The 5,054-nt window shown below is 35.4% G+C and overlaps 1 long non-coding RNA gene across 1 annotated transcript; it reads left to right on the forward strand.

The window, feature by feature from the left end:
* Nucleotides 1-454: 454 nt before the first annotated feature.
* Nucleotides 455-1,404, forward strand: LOC125802891 (uncharacterized). Its single transcript, XR_007439924.1, has 2 exons — nt 455-576; nt 1,222-1,404. It is a non-coding gene; the product is annotated as an uncharacterized LOC125802891 (long non-coding RNA).
* The last annotated feature ends 3,650 nt before the right edge of the window (nt 1,405-5,054 follow it).

A 5,054-nucleotide genomic window follows, 5' to 3' on the forward strand; every position in this document is an offset into this window, starting at 1 on the left:
TTCAATTCAAAGTTGATGTAGCATATCTTGTTTCACTGAACACTGCTAACAACAACTCATGTTTCACTGTTTCATTTAAACCTTCTCCCTGTACACTCCTCTCACCTCTCCTCTGCCTCTCAGCTCCATTCACCAAATGTAGTTATGAGAGTCCCTATTATTACAGACATTAGGAGGAAATGGCACACCGTGGCCTTGTGTTCTAAGGAAAAACAATAATATCATAAATCAAATCTAAATTAACATTAGATATTATAAATGATATACCCTGTTAGTGTGATGGAGAGGGCTTTTATTGTGCCCCCTCTTTGCCTACTGGTTAGTCTGGTCCGGTATTGAGCTGTTTTTCTCCCCCTCTGCATCTGCCAATTAGTGAAATGGTTCCATCCATGTTCCTATTGGCTCATGACCTACTAACAACTCTCACATTGTCTTTAAAAGGGCAGGACAGGCATGGCTGCTGTTGGTTTGTTTGAAGCTAATGCTGGTGGAATTGCTTCTGTAGTTTATGGTTTTGCAGAGCTGCTAATCAACTGGATCGTTTTTACTTCATGTTTTTAGCTGTTATATCAGAAGGTAACTGGCTTTTTGGTTTAAACTTCCATTTTTCTAGTTGAGCTCCTAAATTGTCTGAATTTTGTGTTTTTGTTTTTTTGGCTCTGAGCTGTAGGACTCTGTTTAATGTTTGTCTGGACATAGTTCTCTACTATTAACTGCTGTTTTTGTCTTATTTTTTTGGTTTAGTTTTAGGTTAATTTAGCCTCTTTCTTTACTGTGTTGCTAATTTTAGTAAAAGTTCTTTAAGTTTAAGGCCTTAATTTTTCAGTTTCAGTTCATTTCTCAATCAATTTCCAAGAGGCCTTAAAGGTCAGGCGTTAAAGTAATTTCATGTGTTTAATATGAAGGTTAGCTTACTGGTTTGAAGGGAAGGTTTACATTTTGTTGTATAACTATTTTTGTATGTGACTTTTCAGTGTAGAAATATTTCCATTGTTTAAAATGAGTCAAAATACTGCTTTATACAAAATACTGTTTTAAGCCATGTGGTTTGTGTTAAAGTAAAGTAGTTTTAATTTTGTTGGAGTGATACTGAAATGTTCTAGTCAGTTCTAGTCTTCTAGTCAGTTTAAAATTAATTTATGGTTTATGGATTAATTATGTAATTATTTGAGTACAAATGACTGTACTCAATGACCTCCCCTCTCCTTTTCTTTCCTCTAGATGCCCTTCCCTGGAAGTCGCTGTTGACCATGGTGTAGGGATCGTCTTCCTACTTTACTTTCTGGTTTTGAATCTTAAATTGGACATTTGCTACTAATGCTTAAGATATTTCCTAACAAACAAAACTGTTCATGACACTTCTGTTCTTTTTTCTGATTGTTGAATAAACATGTTTGAAAGCTCCTGTCTGTCCTGTAATAATGGTTTGTTTGGTGTGAAATTGAAGGTAAAGGCAGTGATTGCTTCCAGCCTTCTACATTAGCAATAACTTGCAAGCATCTTAATGCATAACAGGTGGTATAGTTGGTTATTGCTGATGCATGAAACAAAACCCCCAGGATCATTAGGCATATATCCAAAAAAACATTTAATGGGATGCTTCTCTAAAGCAAATGTCCATTTAAGGTGTTAATCATGACCAGGGGTATGTAGAGTAGCCAAAAACAGAACTCAAAAGTGCTGTTGCTTCAAAATAATTCTGAAGTAGAAATGAAAGTGGTCATTTTTATGTATTACTTAAGTCAAAGTATTGAGTGAGTTGTGTGTTCAAACCCATTTAACCAAAATGCAAAAAAATCACTAATGCATGACAGTCATGCTCCATACTTAGTAAAAGTGCAAAGTACTGTCTCCTAAATAATATAAAGGAACGATTTATTAGAAACTGTAAAAGTACATTTTTACTATCCTCTTTTCATGACTTAATTTACAGGAAATGAGCAAAAACCTAAACTTCTGTGCAGCTCATGGGAAGTTGCTCTGTTTACGCAACAAGTAAAAGTGGTCTGAATCCATCCTTTTACCATAAATGAAACTAATTTATCAAATTTGAGTCTTAATCTGATTCTTGGCTATTCAACCTCTGAACAGCCAGACTGGAGTTCATGTGAAAGTGAGGAAGCTTTTCATTGACTGGATGTTGAGGTAATAGACTGCATGCATACTCAGTTTAAGCTAAATTAGAAAGGCACAAAGCACAACTACTCCGTTTGAAGAAAAGTCTGAATGCAGCCAGAGGAGGATGGTGCTGAAGTGTGAACAGAAAATGGGTTAGAAACTAAATTCAAAGAACACAAACCACAAATAAATGGCTTAGAAAAGTGTGCTAATTTGAGCATAAGTTTAGGAGCATGAATTTCTCAGGTGAATGTCAGCTAAAGGTCACACTACAAAAGGAACAGTGTGTAAAAACCTCAGATCTGGGGTAAAAATTGGTTGTGGGCCACTCTACCTACTATTGAAAAATATGGTTTATGTACACAAGTAATTGATCAACATTTGTGTGTGTGCCCATGGAGTTTATCCACTAGCTGTTGAGAACTCAAAATTTCAAGGCGACTTACTGCAATAGATTTTTGAGTTTTGAAAAAACTAGAAATCTTCAGCAAATTTGTCTTCTTTTATATACTTAAAAATTAAGTCTCACCATCTTAAAAAATCGCATTGTGGTGTAAGACAGCCTCATTTAGGTTTTATGAAATGTGTTTTGTAAGTTATGTTGACTACCCTTTAAGATCAGCTCAAACAATTTTGTGTCAATCACATTTTACATAAATCAAACTTACATAATGAGCACAACACTATATTTTTTGTTAATTTAAGTTAGCAACTAAGAATGTATAACTACTACATATATGTTGTATTGTTGCCATATAAGCTTGCAGTAATGGAAACATAACCAGCTGGACTCCATCTACTCCAGCCAGCATATAGTCTAAATGCAATAATGTCAGTTGAGTAAATTAATTTGCCATAGTTTATGGTGCAATTCAGTATTTCTCAACTGACTTAAAAAGTTTACAGAACGATTTAAAGTTTTTTTTTTTTTTTTTTACAGTAAATCCCTTACAAGTTTATTGACAGTTTCATCAGGTATAGTTGTTTTCTCTCTACATTACTGCCTATGCAGCCCTGACAAAAAATCCTGGAAAATGGAAAGTAACTCACACTGGTAAGATGCCTTTGACAGTACTTTTATACAGCATATCAAAATCCTTGAAGCATTGTCACAAACTCTCACAGCTTTTATAGAACAAAAATGAAATGTGGCATGGCTTGTACTTGTATTTAACTATGCAACACATTTCTATCCATTTATACAACAGTCATTCCATGTGACCTAAATCCCGCAATTACTATTCATTAAAATTTGAATCAATTAATTCTGCTCTCACTCAGCAAATACATTTGGGTTCATGACTCTTGTTACCCTGGATCACCAGCTTAGCAGTTGTCAATTATGTATGATTTGTGAAGTTTTACCGGTTTCTCTCTGTAAGTTAGTGTCTATGCAGCACTGTTAAATATAATTTTAGAAGGAAACTGCAGGCAGTAGCTGATCCACTACATAGTCTGAGGGGAGAGAGAGACTAGATCCTGCCTCAGGAATGAGTATATTGTTGCTGTAGTTGTGTCCCAGTGATTTGTCAGGTGTTTTCTCTAAGTGAGGGTATTGTTAAAACACTATTCTGTTTGGATTTCTTTCAACCATGTACCTGAAGCCTTTCCTGTCACATCAAAGCAACTACCACACACATGCTCAATGGCTAACCACACACCAACACTAGATCATACATGTGCATCTCAAACAAAATTGAATATCTTTGAATAGTTAGTTTGTTTCAGTAATTCAGTTCGAAATGTAAAACTAATATATTATATAGATGTATTACTCACAGAGTGATCTATTTAAGTGAGTCAGAATCTCAGAAAATTAGAATATAATATAAGACCAATTGGTACTTTTCTGCTGGAAAATGAAATCCACATCTCCAAAAAGGTTGTCAGTAGAGGATAGCATAAGGGGCTGTAAGATTGTCCGGGAAAACACTGCACTGACGTTGGACTTGATTTAACACAGTGGATCAACACCACCAGACATGCTTCTCCAAACCATCAATGGTGAGTCGAAACTTCGCACTAGACCTCAAGCAGCTTGAACGGTGTGTCTCTTCACTCTGGTCCCTTGATTTCTAAATGAAATGTAAAATTTACTGATGGTCAGTGATGGTTTGGGGAGACAGGTCATCTGCTGGTGTTGATCCACTGTGTTTTATCGAGCCTAAAGTCAGTGCAGTGTTTTCCCACAAAATCTTACATCTTCATGCTTCCCTCTGCTGACAACTTTTATGGAGATGCAGATTTCATTTTCCAGCAGGACTAGGCACACTGCAAAAAATGCCAATTGGTCTTATATAATTTTCCAATTTTCTGAGATACTGACTTTTTGGGGGTTTTTTTATTGGCTGTAAGCCATCATCATCAATAATAATAGAAATAAACACCTAGATAGTTAATAGAAATAATTCATCTTTGATCTGAAATACAGAAATATATTCAATATATTCAAATATATTCAACTTTTCAATGATATTCTATTTTTTTTATGTACCTGTATACATACAGTATTTGATATATGTGCATTTTGTCTGTATGCATTTGCTTAATGCTGTTGGTGATGCAGCCCAAAGTCCTTACAGGAAAGTCTGTTTACTCAGCGGCCATCTTTACAACAAAGTGCACAGGCAGTCTCACAAGACCAGTCCAATCTCTGTGAATAGAAAGAGATCAAAATACTATTTCTAAAGTCCTTTTTTAAATAATTGATCAAATCTAATGAAATGGTTTGGCAACTCTGGTTGCAACTCTGGTTGCAGTGGATCAAACAAGCTAATTTGCTCTTTTTGTTGAAGAGAAATACTACCAGTCATCCTCCTCCTCATTTCTAGCGTCTCTGTAGAGGCTACATGCATAAACATATTAATGTGTGACTGTGTGTCGTTTCAGGGACAGATTTGTTCACATTATAGACAGATACAGATCACTTGCATTTA

This window comes from Astyanax mexicanus, chromosome 7, assembly GCF_023375975.1.
Source record: "Astyanax mexicanus isolate ESR-SI-001 chromosome 7, AstMex3_surface, whole genome shotgun sequence".
Taxonomy (NCBI): Eukaryota; Metazoa; Chordata; class Actinopteri; order Characiformes; family Acestrorhamphidae; genus Astyanax; species Astyanax mexicanus.